At 38.3% G+C, this 15,133-nt stretch overlaps 1 long non-coding RNA gene across 1 annotated transcript; it reads right to left on the bottom strand.

The window, feature by feature from the left end:
• Window positions 1-7,494: 7,494 nt before the first annotated feature.
• Window positions 7,495-8,002, bottom strand: LOC107772199 (uncharacterized). The gene is made up of 2 exons (XR_001645012.2): window positions 7,712-8,002; window positions 7,495-7,610 (listed from the first exon to the last, which is right to left on the bottom strand). It is a non-coding gene; the product is annotated as an uncharacterized LOC107772199 (long non-coding RNA).
• Between the last annotated feature and the right edge of the window lie 7,131 nt (window positions 8,003-15,133).

The raw sequence follows: 15,133 nt of genomic DNA, 5'->3' as shown, positions 1-15,133 counted from the left end.
CCCTCTTACATACGTCAATTGCGACAACACATAACGGCAGATCGAAGTAGGGTAAAATTCGTATGATATTCTTGAGAAAGATTGCACCGTACTCCCTTAAAATTTCAAAATCCCGTTACTATTATGCTAAGAAGTCTCGTATGAATTTAGTTTTAAGAAAATCACGTTACTACTATTCAAATGCTTGGATGAATTTGCTGAAGCAATTTACATTGCTTATGAAGATTATACATGTCTCCCTTGGTAACCTTTTTGAGATATCACGTTACTACCACTTAGGTAATGACTAAGTCCCAAGATTCTCCTAGTATGCCCTCTTGAAATGTGACATATCAGTCACTTAATTGATCTTTATATGGCTTCCACATTAGGGGTCAAATCTTATCCAATAATTATCCACTCAATCCTTTAGTTAATTTGTTAATCCCCCATTAATCAATAATTACCTACTTACCCACATAATTAAGAATTATCTCAAATTACTTAAAACACCACTCACTTATAACATACCTCATATACTCACTATCATAGTCATGTGGTACCTTGTCTGGTACTAGTCCATAAATACGGGGTATCTTAGCTCAGGCCGTATTTTATCCTATAATGTCAAACTTCGATGAAATTCATTTTCTTTGATTTGCTTACCTTCTGACCTTCACGAATTTACTCATTACTTGTTTGAAATAGCATATAATGCTTATAATCTTAAAATAGTCTCACTCCTAAACTTACGTCAATTAACTTACGACGAAGTTTTAACGTACGAAAAACATGGGATGTAACATCTCATTTTCGAGCTTTCATCAATTTATTTCTGGCGTACTTCCACGTACGAAAACATGGGATTGGAGACCCTATGCTGGCATTAACTAGGGAGTAGAGACCCTATGTTGGCATCAACTAAGGAGTGGTGACTCTATATGCTGGCATTAGGTTATGTCGGCATCACCTAGGGAGTGAAGACCCTATGTTGCATCAACTAAGGAGTGGTGACCCTATGTTGGCATCAGGTTATGCTGGCATCAACTAGGGACTAGAGACCCTATGTTGGAAAAATGCAGCTAGGTATTGGAGACCCTATACTACCATGATTTGAACCTTTTCTTCTTTTTTTTTTAAATCATTTTCATCATCATTTTTTTATTTCAGAGAATGAGTAAATGCGAGAAAGAATTTTGGAGGAAACTTCCCTTTTTGGGTTATTGCTGCAAAGCTATTTCTAGTCCTTGCGCAGTTTCTTTTTGGTTGCACCTGCTTCTTGCAAGGTTGCTTTTGGATTGCACCTATTTCTTGTTTTTTCAAACAAAGAACAATTTGTCACTTTGAAACAGTGGTTGATTTTGTGGCCTTGAGTGTTTTAGTAACTTGATCTCGGCCTGAATTCTTTGATGAAGACCTCAACTGCCACTGCTTGTTCCCTGAGAACCGATTTCATTTCTGGCCCTAGAGAACTTGGCTTTATCAGAACTTTACCGTGATGGTTAATCACATGGAATTAACCCTTTTCGATTTTATTTCGCCTTCGTAGGCATTTGACTTTGATTTACTTTCTTTTCAGGAGTTTTTGATTTCAAAGTATCGACCATCATGACTAGTCGGAGTCGACTTGATGCACCTGCTGAGGCTGGGTGCCTTCCTGGATATTGGCTCGTATAAGACAAAACCTTGTAATTCATTCTTGCCATCCTTTCTTTGTCTTATTTTCAGAACAAAATTAGACCGAAAAGGATTCAAAGAAAAGCAAACAATGAAATAGACAAATGAACTTAGACGAGAGGTGTCCCTTTCGGGGAAAGGAAAGAAAGACTTATCTGGAGTACATTCCGACTTCAATGAACATGAAATGCCTCTTGGACTGGATGCCTTATCTATGTAAAACGTCCAACTCTCAGAAATTCATCCTCACTTATGCTTTCAAACCAAGAAACCTTGCTAGGATTCTGTTGATGTCGAATGGTCATGAGGATCCTCTTTTCGATATATGGTGCCCTTTGCAGGTTTTCACCAGCTAACCTCTCTCATTTCTCTTCCACCGTCGCCTTGTAGTGCTCTTCGCAAGTTTTCACTAATAAGACTCTCTCATTTCAATTTCTCTTCTTACCATCGCCTTAAGGTGCCAGTGAGGGTTTTCACCGATAAGACACTCTTATTTTATTTCTCTCATTTTGATTATATTAGATCCCAATGATTGTATCCTCCAATTCTTGAACATTCTTGCCGATTGATCAGAAGAACTTAAAAAGGATTTGGGTAAAAGTAATTTGGAATGAGTTAAAACTTTGGCACCTTTCGGGCGAAATCATCGTCGAAACATTATAACATCTGCAGCAGTTTCACTTTTGGGGAATTTGGATTTTTGTTTTGGTGTGACTGAACCCCAGAGAGAGTCTTCCTATGTATCCTTTCGAAATCAAGTCAAACGTAGTTCAACGAACTTTCTTTTTTTTAATTTTCTTTTGTTTTTTCTGTTTTATTGTTTTTTAACAATTTCCTGGCTCTAAATAAGGTAATCAAAGAAAAAGGGAACCGTCTCAATGGGTTTGCAAGGTTGGTAGTGTTTGGGTAGTGGGAATGAAAGCCTTCATCATCCCAATTAGAAAGCGTTAAAATCACATAAATGGGTCAAACATAATACCTTTGATCGCATCTACATTGACAGCTGTTTCGGGATTAGTTCCTTCGATGTCTCCCAAATACAGTGCTCCTTTCGGCAACAATTTTCTTACAATATACAGAACATTCCAATTTGGAGCAAATTTTCATTTTGCTTCCTCATTATATGGGAGAATACGCCTCAGACGAGTTGCCCCACTTCAAAGTTTCTAGGCTGTACTTTCTTGTTGTAGGCACAAGCCATTCTTTTTTGGTAGCCATCTGCTTTTCATCAATCATAGTTAGCTATTCCAACCGGGTCTTGACCCATTAATCATCCTAAATCTCAGCTTCAACAATGATTCGAAGAGAGGGAATTTCAACTTTTGCAGGTATTATGACTTCATTGTCGTAAACCAATAAATAGGGCGTGGCCCCAACTGTCGTGTGCATGGTTCTGCGATATCCCGATAATGCATAAGGTAACTTTTCATGCCACTGTCTAGAACTTTGAATCATTTTCCTGTGGATCTTCTTGATATTCTTGTTTGTTGCTCAATAGCACCATTAGCTTTGGGCCGATAAGGGGTAGAATTCTGATGCGTAATCTTAAATTGTTTGCCTCCCTCATCAAGTGGTTGTTAAGGTTTGCAGCATTATCTGTAATGATAGTTTTAGGAATACCAAAATGACAAATAATTTTGGAATGCACGAAGTCCACCACCGCTTTCTTGGTGACGGCTTTGAAAGTGACTGCATTCACCCACTTTGTGAAATAATCAATGGCAACCAAGATGAATTTGTGCCCATTCGAAGCTTTGGGCTCGATAGGCCTAATGACATCCATACCCCATGTGAAGAATGGCCAAGGTGCTAACATAGGATGCAACTCTGAAGGCGGTGCATTAATCAGGTCACCCTGTATCTGACACTGATGGCACTTTCGGACAAAATTGAAGCAATCCTCTTCCACGGTCATCCAGTAATAACTTACTTGAAGGTTTTTTTTTGCAAGGACATATCCATTCATATGTGGCCCACATACTCCCGAATGCACTTCATTCTTGATCTTTCCAGCCTCTTGGGCATCTACGCACCTCAAAAGATTGAAATCCGGAGTTATTTGTACAAGACTTATCCGCTCAAGAAGAAGTTGCTGGTGAGCCTTCTAATGGTTCTCTTTGGTCTCCACTAGCTTGCTCGGTATATTCCTTTATTTTCAAAAATCTTTTAATATCACGATGCCATGGTTGAACATCTGGTTCTATTTCAACTGCATTACAATAACCATGTCTTTATCGAATTTGGATTTCCAGCGGGTCAATATGGACATTGCCCGGATACGGCAGCATTGAGGCCAAAGTAGCTAGTGCATCAGCTAACTCATTGTGGAATCGAGGAATATACTTGAACTCGATGGACTTGAACTGTTTGCTAAGATCTTCCACAGGTTGCCAGTATGAGATAAGCTTGATTTCTCGAGTTTCCCATTTACCTTGAGCTTGCCGAATAATCAAGTCAGAATCTCCCATGATTAACAATTCTTCCACATCCATGTCAACTGCCATATTCATACCCATAATGCAGGCTCTATATTCAGTGGTGTTGTTTGTACAGAAAAACCGAAGTCGGTCTATGGCCGGGTAGTGCTAACTAGTGGGCGAAATCAAAATTGCCCCAATCCCGACACCTTTTGCATTTATAGCTCCATCAAAGAACATTTTCCTAGAATTGGTGTCCTCTGGAATTACGTCAACTGAATTTACTTACTCGTCAGGAAAGTAAGTACTCAGGGGTTGATATTTATCATCAACCGAGTTCTCAGCTAGATGATCTGCCAAGGGTTGAGCTTTCATCGTCGTGCAAGTGACATAGACAATGTCAAACTCAGTGAGCATGATTTTCCATTTTGCTAACCTTCCCCTAGGCATTGGTTTTTGGAATATGTACTTCAGAGGATCCATTCTAGTTATAAGATATGTGGTGTAGGCCAACAGATAATGTCTAAGTTTCTAGGCGACCCAAGTTAGGGCGCAACAAGTTCTTTCTAACAAAGTGTACTTGGCTTCATAACTAGTGAACTTCTTGCTTAAATAGTATATGGCTTGATCTTTCTTCCCAGGTCACATCATGTTGTCCTAGGAAACAGTCGAAAGAATTTTCCAGAATTATAAGGTAAAAGAACAAAGGTCTCCCTGGCTCGGGTGGAACCAACACTGGCGGATTCAACAAATATTCTTTGATTTTGTCGAAAGCTTTTTGACACTCACCCGTCCATCTTATTGCCGCATCTTTCTTCAATAGCTTCAATATGGGTTCATGCATGGTAGTCAGTTGAGCAATGAATCTGTTGGTATAATTCAATCTTCTTAGCAGACTTATGACCTCTTTCTTGGTTCTTGGATGTGGCAAATCCCGAATAGACTTTATCTTTGTTGGATTTAACTCGATACCCCTCCGACTAACTATAAACCCCAAAAGATTCCCATATGGAACTCTGAATGCAAATTTAGATGGATTCAATTTCAAGTCGTACTTGTGCAGACGCTCAAAGAACTTTCTCAGATCCCACACATGGTCTTCCTGTGTTTTGGATTTAATGATCACATCATCCACATACACCTAAATTTCCTAGTGCATCATGACATGGAAGATGGCAGTCATAACTCTCATGTAAGTTGCCCCGACGTTCTTTAAACCAAACGACATGACTTTGTAATAGTAAATGCTCCAAGGTGTGGTGAAAGCCATCTTTTCTGCGTTTTCTTCATCCATCAGAACCTGGTGGTACGTAGCATAACAATTCACGAAAGACTGTATCTCTTGTTTGGCACAATTGACAACAAGAATGTGGATGTTTGGCAATGGACAGTTGTCCTTTGGGCTTTCTTTGTTCAAATTCCGATAATCAATACACACTCGGGTTTTCCCGTTTTTCTTCAGCATTGGAACCCACATTAGCTAACCAGGTGGTGTATCGGACTACTCAGATCACACCAGCTTTCAACTGTTTGGTGACTTCTTCTTTGATCTTATCACTGATGTCCGTTTAAACTTTCTGTGCTTTTGTTGGACTGGTGGATAACCGGGATAAGTTGAAAATTTATGCACTACCAAATCAACACTCAGTCGTGGCATATCATTATAGGAACATGAAAACAAGTCTTTGAATTCAAACAAAGGTTGGATCAATGCATCTCTAGTTCTTTCATCAGCGTGAATTCTTATCATGGTTTCCCGGACCTCTTCTGGACTACCCAAATTGACTGGCTTGGTTTTATTTAAGTCTGGCTTAGGTTTATTCTCAAATTGTTCCAGTTCTCGATTTATTTCCCTAAAAGCCTCATCTTCGTCATATTCTGGTTCTTGATTCATTATTTCACAGTTAGACATCGTGTTAGGATCTGGGCATGAAGTCCACAAGCATGTCATGTTATTTAAGTCCGCATTATTAGAACTGAAAAGAAAAATAGCAAAATCAATGTAACACCTCCTTTTTACACTCGAGAGTATATGGGAGTTTTTTCCAATTTAAAGTAACATTAACCGAATGGGATTATTTTATTTTATTTATCAGAGTCGCCACTTGGAATAATTTATGGTGTTCCAAGACACCATTTTATTTTAAAATCCCAAATCGATGAAATTTCGACTTTATTTTAAAGTCTGCGAACCAGAAATTCTAGATAAGGAATTCTATTAACCCGGGAGAAGGTGCTAGGCATTCCCAAGTTTTGTGGTTCTCGCACGGTCACTTAAACTATTAATAATTGGCCTATTATCTGATTTACTACATGTTTTAATCTATTGTGCCTTTTTAGCTTTGTAAACCCTTTTAATTAGTTTATGAAATTAATCTGGAACAAGTTACGATTGTTGTACATCTGTTTGTTTGATAGACATTGCAAATCATATCACGGGAACCGTACTCACGATCTACAACGTGTTTAATTATTAACATTATTAGTTGTTGTGGCCGGGTCACATAAATGTACCCCCGGATTTGGAAATTATATATCACAACTGCGTCACGGGAATCTGTACCTGTAGCCATGATGATTTTATTATAAACGTGCCTAAAGCAAACTAATGTTCAAAAATATTTTCTATACTAAGTTAATATTAATGTGAGGGCCGTAACTTATGAATTTTGTTTGCATATGGCACACCTTAATTTATTTTAAAAGAAAAGATTTGTATTTCTGCAAACTAAAGTTGCTCCTACTTTAATCTAATTAAAAATTAGGTATCATAACCACGTCACGGGAACCTTACTCGTAATTGTAATAATTTTAATTGCGTGCCTAAAACATACTACGGATGTTTAATTATTTTTAAGTTTGAGATTATTGTAAGGCCAAGAGTTATGAAAATTATTTATTGGAATCAATTATGAGTGAAATCACATTTACAGAACCAAAGTGTAGAGTTTTTGCGCTAACGATTTAAATCCTGGAAGCTAGAGTGAAATGCATCCATGGGGTGCGTCGATAAACCAAGGGCCGATGGTAAAGAAAATTAATTAACAACGAAAGCCATAAATTTTCTAAACTCAGTTAAAAGGTTCCACAATTCCTTTATAAGAGAAATTTGGAATCATACACTCCGATCCAGTACAATACATTTTCCAAACTCAGTTAAACAGAAATACTGAATATACAACACCACCTTCCAATTCCAATTTCTATACTCTATACTAGAGCTCGAGACATTATATGCAAAAAAGATTTGTAAACAGTCCACTTTTCATAATCTTATTAAGAAAAGAAACCTTTAATTTTTTTGGACACCCCCTTCTTACAAAGCATACATAAAATCTTATTAAACGTAGTAACATCAGGAGTTATTCCGAGCCTAAGCATTTAACCAAATTTAGCCACGTAAAACCTACTACTCAAAAAATTACATAAACCAAACGATAATCTAGTCCTCCTTAATGAAACAGAGAAAATCAATAAAGAACTAAAATGATAGCTAATCGAACAAAGATTCCATAGATGGCATCACCAGAAACAAATCTGAAAATTGAATAACAAATAGAGTTAAGAGTCAGACGTTTATGAACAAATTGGAACTCAAACCTCAAACCGTAAAAAAAGAGCAATGATCTCAATCGAACCTCGACGAAAAACCTATCTCGCCGGCAACTCCGACATTTTGTGTGTGCAAAGGGGCTGTTTTTAATGGAGATTTGTGGAGTTTTTGTGGCTGAAACTTTGGTGTAAAAAGCTACTCCATTTTGTTCGGAGAAGGAGATAGGTGCGTTTTTTTTTTTGTTGCCAACTGCTGCTCCTCTTTTCTTTTTAAAGTCTGCTCCCCACTCAATTGTTTCCTCCATTTCTTTGTTCAATTCTCATCCCCTTCTTTGCCGTTTCCCCCCAATTCTCTTAATCTCTTTTTTTTAATCCTCAGATCCCTTTTCCCTCACTGTCACGTCCCTTTATATGTACGTGTGTCGTTGGGATTTTTCCGTGGGTGGAGGTCCAGCCGTTGGGAGTTTTTGAAGGAAAGGGAGCAACTGTCGTTTTCCAGCTTTTTTGTGTTTAGGAATTAGGAGATTTGTAGATTGGTAGAGTTTATTTACAATTGGGTTTAAATATGGGTATAAGAATTGACATCTGCCATTAGATTGAAGGGAAATCGATGGCTATGATTAAATCTTGTACTTAAGTGAGTTAATGGGTTGGAAAAAATAGGTCTTTGTCTTGTTGGGCTTAAATATGTAGAAAGACTAAAACAATGTAATGCACTTATAAAAAATATAAAAATCACTCTTAATTAATCAAAAATAAACTACTAAAATAAAACTAAACATAAAAATTGAAACTATTTTTGAATTTATTTTAATTTTTAAATACTAAAACAATAAAATTAAACTAATAAAGTTGTAGTAAAAAATGGATTAAAAATCTATAATAACTCAAGTAAATATTTAAAATACTACAACAAACTTAAAAATTGTGCGGGTAAAAAATTACGTGCTTACAGCTGCCCTCTTTGCTTGGAAACACGAATTGTTTTTTGAGCAAAGAAACAAGTAAGCGACGTAATTGATTTCTGACCCGACACTTATTCAAAAGAAAAGAAATATGGGTAAAAGATTGTGACCGAGCCCTGGTATCTGAGCTGCCTACATATCCTTGGCTATAGAGGAATCAGGTCACGTGTAGTTCAGAAGTGAATGAGGTGACGGAGTGTACCGAGGTGGAGAGCCGAGTAAGGTTCCGTTCCGTCGAGGTTCCGGTCTGCGGTCCTATTATTACATCAAAATCAAAAATGAAAAAGACTAGCTAAGCTTATCAGCTACGAGTTACAAGATTCCTATCTATGAGTGTTCTGAAGCTTGATCTTGAGTCTTGGTTGGTTCTTCATGTGGACTCTGATCTGAATCTTGATGCTTGTTAATTGCAGGTGTTGGTTCAATCTTCTTCAGCTTTTTCAGATCAAAACGGGACATGTAGAGCTTGTGACCTCAATTATGTCTTGAGCAATCCACATCTTTTCTCCTCTTCTGCACTTTGGATTCACTTCTTTTTCTTATTTTTCTTTTCTTTTATTTGAATCGAGACTTCTTCTTTTGGTCACTTCGAAACTTGTGCCTCAAGGTAAAAACCTGCTTAGGCACCAAAACAAACAAACGAATGAAATTTTTTTGCCCCAGTTTTTACTAGGAAAATTTCGTGAATTATTGTAACAAAAATCTAAACTACTTCTTTATTGAAAGCAATAAAATCAGGATTGTGTATCCTTGAGGAAAAGAGATTAGGGAGTGGAGCCCTACATCTACGATGAAATCAACTAGGGAGTGGAGACCATATGTTGAAAAAGAGACTAGGGAGTGGAGACCCTATGTCTAAAATAACTTCTACTAGGGAGTGGAGACCCTATGTTTGAGAAGTGACTAGGGAGTGGAGATCCTATGCCTAAAATAAAATCAACTAGGGAGTGGAAACTATATGTTGGAAAAGTGACTAGGGAATGGAGACCCTATGTCTAAAATAGATTCAACTAGGGAGTGGAGACCGTATGTTGGAAAAGTGACTAGGGAGTGGAGACCTTATACCTAAAATAACTTCAACTAGGGAGTGGATATCCTATGTTGGAAAAGCAGACTAGAGAGTGGAGACCCTATGCCTAAAATAAAATCAACTAGGGAGTGGAGACCCTATGATGTAAAAGCCAACTAGGGAGTGGAGGCCTTATGCCTAAAATAAAATCAACTAGGGAGTGGAGACTCTATGTTGGAAAAGCAGACTAGGGAGTGAAGACCCTATGTTGGAAAAATGTCTAGGGAGTGGAGACCGTATGTCTAAAATAAATTCAACTAGGGAGTGGAGACCTTATGTCTAAACTAAATTCAACTAGGGAGTGGAGACCCTATGTTGGAAAAGCAGACTAGGGAGTGGCGACCCTATGTCTAAAATAACTTCAACTAGGGAGTGTAGACCCTATGTTGGAAAAGTGACTAGGGAGTGGCGACCCTATGTCTAAAATAAATTCAACTAGGGAGTGTAGACCCTATGTTGGAAAAGTGACTAGGGAGTGGAGACCCTATGTATAAAATAACTTCAATTAGGGAATGGAGACCCTATGTTGGAAAAGTGACTAGGGAGTGGAGTCTCTATGTCTAAAATAAATTAAACTAGGGAGTCGAGACCCTATATTGGAAAAGCAGACTAGGGAGTGGAGACCCTATGCCTAAAATAAAATCAACTAGGTAGTGGAAACCTTATATTGGAAAAACGACTAGGGAGCGGAGACCCTATATTGGAAAAAAACGTAACTAGAGATTGGGGACCCTAGGCTGCCATGTTTTTGAAGTTTTTCTTCTTATCTTTTTTTTTTCATTTTTGTTCTTTTTTTTTCTTTTATTTCATAGAATAAGTAAATGAGGGAAAGAATTTTGGAGGGGACTTCCCTTTATGGATTGTTACTGCAAAGCTGTTTCTAGCCCTTGCGCAGTTTCTTTTTGGTTGCACCTGCTTCTTGCAAGATTGCTTTGGATTGCACCTTTTTCATGTTTTCAAACAAAGAACAATTGTTAGTTTGAAATGGTGGTTGGTTTTGTGGCCTTGATTATTTCAATGATCTCGGCCCTTTCAACTGCAACTGGTTGCTTCCTGAATACCGGCAACATTTCTAACCTTAGAGAAGCTCTAGCTTTTTCAGATTTTGCAATGACGATTGGTCGATGGGACTCAATCTTTTCGACTTTATTTTGCTTCTATAGGCCTTTCTCTTTTGACTTCCCTTTTTTGTCTCTCTTTTTTTCTTCTTTTTTTTTTTTATAAAAAACTTCGGAGCATTGGGAGACTTTTGGCTCCTCACACTTTGTCGCAAAGGCTAGCCGCGTGGGACTTAACCTTTTAAAACTTTATTTCTCCTTCATAGGCCTTTCATTTCTGGCTTCTTTCTTCCAACTTCAATTTCAGATCATTTGGGTACCTTGACTTTTCAAACCTTTGCCGAGACGGTTAGCTACATGGGACTCAACCTTTTCAACTTCATTTGTCTTTATAGGCACTTCAATTTGATTTTCTCCTTCCGAGAGTTTTGAATTTGAAGCATCGTCCACCATGGCCAGTCGAGGTCGATTTGATGCCCCTAACGAGGCTGGGTGCCTTTTTGCACATGAGCTCGTATCAAACGAAAGCCCTGTAAATCAATTTTGCTATCTCTTCTTAGTCTTAGTTTCGGAATATAGTTAGACTGAAAGGGATTGAAAGAAAACAAACAAAGGAATGGAGAATGAGTTTAAACAAGATGTGTCCCTTTTGGGGAAAGGAAAGAAGGACTTATCTGGAGTACATGTGGACTTCAATCAACATGATATGCCTTTTGGACTGGATGCTTGATCTATGTAAACCGTCCAACTCTCAGAAATTCATCACAACTTTTGCCTCAAAATCGAGAAACCTTGTCAGGACTCTGTTGATGCCGATGGTTGTGAGGATCTTCTTTTCGATCATGGGCGCCCTTTGCGGGTTTTCACGAGCTGACCTCTCTTATTTCCCTTCTCACCATCGCCTAATCGTGCTCTTTGTGAGTTTTCACTAACAAGACTCTCTCATTTGTAATTTCTCTACTTACTGTTGTCTCACGGTGCCCGTGTGGGTTTTTACCAATAAGACTCTCTCATTTTATTTCTTTGCTTACCATGGCCTTACGGTGCCCGGTTTTCACCAATAAGACACTCATTTTATTTCTCTCATTTTGTTATATCAAATCCAAGTAGCTGCATTCTCCGATCCTTGGACATTCTCGCCGATTGATCGGAAGGACTTGAAAGGATTTGGGTAAAAATGATTTGGACTGAATTACAACTTTGGAACCATTCAGGCGGGATCATCGCCGAACCATTATAAAATCTGCCCCAGTTTCAACTTTGGGGGAAATGTGGATTTTTATTTTGGTGTGACTGAACCCCAAAGAGAGGCTACCTATATATCCTTTCGGAATCAAGTCGAACGTAGTTCAAGAAACTTTGTTTTTTATTTTCTTTTGTTTTTATGTTTTGTTTTGTTTTCTCTTTCTTTTTCCTTTCCTTTTTTCTCTCTTTTTTTTGTTTTTTTTTTTGGTCTTTTCTTCCTTTTTTTTGTATCTTTCTTTTTCTCCTCCTTTTTTTCACTTTTCATCTCATTTTTTTTGAATTTCTTTTTCCAATAACACTTTCAGGTTCTAAAGAGGGTAATCAAAGAAAAGTAACCAGCTCAAATGGTTTGCAAATGGTTAGTAGTGTTTGGGTAGCGAGAATAAAAACCTTCTTCATCCTAATCGGGGAACATTTGTTATATAGAGGATTCAACATAGTACCTTTTGGCTGCATTTGCATTGACAGTTGTTCAGGACATTTCCTTCGATGTTTTCCAAGTACAACACTCTTTTTGGCAGTACCCTTGTTACCATGTATGGATATTTCCAATCTAGAGCCAATTTTCCTCTAGTTGTTCCAACTCTTTGTTATTTTTCCTTAAACTAATTGTCATGACCCATTTCCATAACAGATCGTGATGGCACCCAACACCATTGTCAGGCAAGACAACGCGAAAGTATTAGTAAATTCTTATTTTACTTACCCAAAACAGTTAAAACATATCTTAATTTTCAATCAAAACAGGTGATAATATGCAACATTCGATAATGATTATACAACCCAAAAGAAACGTCTACTAATGTGAGTGTCAAGACCTGGTGTCACAAGTTGTGGGCAACTAGTAGAATATACAAAAGAATAAATCCATCCTACTGTCCGAAATAGAATAGACAACAAAAAATAAATAAAGAGAGACTCAATCAAGCTGCTGAATGGCACAGGAAGGGGCAGCTCATCGTGTAAGTCTTGGACTATGAATCAGGGGCACGCACCAGACTGATAGCCAGATGTACCTGCCTCAGATCCTGTACAATTAAGTACAAAATTGTAGTATGAGTACATAAACAATATGTACCCCATAAGTATCGCGTCTAATCTTGAAGAAGTGGAGACGAGAGGTCGACTCAATACTTACTAAGGTCAAATAATATAATGAAGTGTTACGCTAAGCAAGGGAGTCACAAATAATCAACAGTTTGTAGCAAGAGCTAATAAGTCATGTTCTTAACAATTTTACAATTAGCCATTTACATTTCAAATATTTAGTAGGTCAAGTAATGGATAAGATTTCACATAGATATCATATGCACATTATGCCGAGGTTGACTGCCCGATGCAACAGAAAATAAACTGTGCACTACCAGAGGATCGAATGGCGCGAACCATAGATGTATCTATTTCTACCGAGGCGATCGGCCCGATCCACAATTTATATCAAGAAACACATGAATGCACATTTATTTCCAAGTAAATTCATACAAGTGTCCAACATGTGTATACATTCGCTTATATTCCTTTCCAAATCTCTAGCATGTCCTAAGTGATTACATTAGCATGAAAATATAGAGGCATTCACAAACATAGCATGATACGGGTCCTAGACTACCCGGACAATTAACATAATAGTAGCTACACGCGGACTCTTGTCACCTAGTGTGTAAGTAACCCCCACATTTAGTAGCAAATTACTCAATTATTACACATATGGGGACAATTCCCTCTTACAAGGTTAGAAAGGAGACTCCCCTCGCTCCAAAGTGCACTTCCAATACCAAGAACGGGTCCAAACCCTCAATTTAGAGCCGAACGATCCAAAACTAGTTAAATGATGTAGGAACTAATCAATATAAGCTCACAAAATCGTATTCTAACTATTTAAGCAATTTCCCATCCCTTACCACAAGTTTCCTAAAACTCGACTCTGGGCCCATGTGCCCGGATTCCGAAATTTTTCGAAGGAAGTTGTTCTCTATAACCTAAGGATCAATAATATATGATTTCTAATTCATTTCAAAGCCAATTTCATGGTAAAATCTAAGTTTTATTAAAACCCTAGGTCTATCTCTAACCCCTTGATTTCTCCAAATCTTTCGGTGTTAATCTACCCAAAACTCGAGTGTTAAACATATAAATAAGGGGGATGAACTTACCTCACGATGCTATGTGGAAATCCCTTCTGAAGAGCTCCAAAATCGCTCAATACTCGTGTGCCAAATGGTCAAAAATGGCTGTAGCTTGACTTAAATGAAGCTCACTGCTTCAGCAGTTTCCGCATCTACGAGAGGAAACCGCATCTGCGGAATTGGCTAAAATGGCTAGGATCGCTTCTGCGATCTTGAAGCCACATCTACGTAGCCGCTTATGTGGTTTGGCCTGGCCAGCTTTAGTCCGCATCTGCTAGGCTACGATTGCTTCTACGGTCTTGCACCAGCGGTCGACCAACCGCATGTGCGATTATGATAGAAGCAGATGCTTCAGCACTTCTCCAAATTCCCAGCTTCACTCGAACCTAGTCCGTTTGATGCTCGGGGCTCTCGGGCCCTGCCCGAACATACCGAAAAGTCTGAAATCATGAGACAGACCTCCTCGGACCTTCAGAATGCCCGAAACAACGCTAAATCTAAGAGTCAACCCCTAAAACCAAATGAATCAAACTTATGAACTTCAAGTTCTTAATTTTCCTCTAACGAGCTGAAACGCCCTAAAACTACACGGATTGACACCAAATTTTCTGGGCAGGTATTAAATGATATATTGGACCCGTATCGGGCTACAGAACCAACATACGAGCCCGATACCCATGGAATCAATCATTAATTCGTTTATTTAAATCCTTAGAATTTCAGTTCAACAATTTCTAATAAAAATTCATTACTTGGGCCAGGGACCTCGGAATTCGATTCCGGGCATACGTTCAGGTCCCATATTTTCCTACGGACGCTCTGGGACCGTCAAATCACGAAATCGGGTCTGTTTGCTCAAAATGTTGACCAAAGTCAAACTTAGCCTTTCAAAAAAATCCTTAGGAATCAAATGAGCATATTTCACTCCAAACTCTTCTAAATCCCGAACCAACCATCCCCACAAGTCGTAAATTAGTTAAAAAAAGGCGCGAGAAGTTTTATTTAGTGGAATAGGGTTCTGAAGGGCAAAATGAACAGTCGGGTC

Source organism: Nicotiana tabacum, chromosome 5 (assembly GCF_000715075.1).
Source record: "Nicotiana tabacum cultivar K326 chromosome 5, ASM71507v2, whole genome shotgun sequence".
Lineage (NCBI taxonomy): Eukaryota > Viridiplantae > Streptophyta > Magnoliopsida > Solanales > Solanaceae > Nicotiana > Nicotiana tabacum.
The sequence above is the reverse complement of the archived record's forward strand: the minus strand, read 5'-3'. Positions and strand labels throughout refer to the sequence as shown.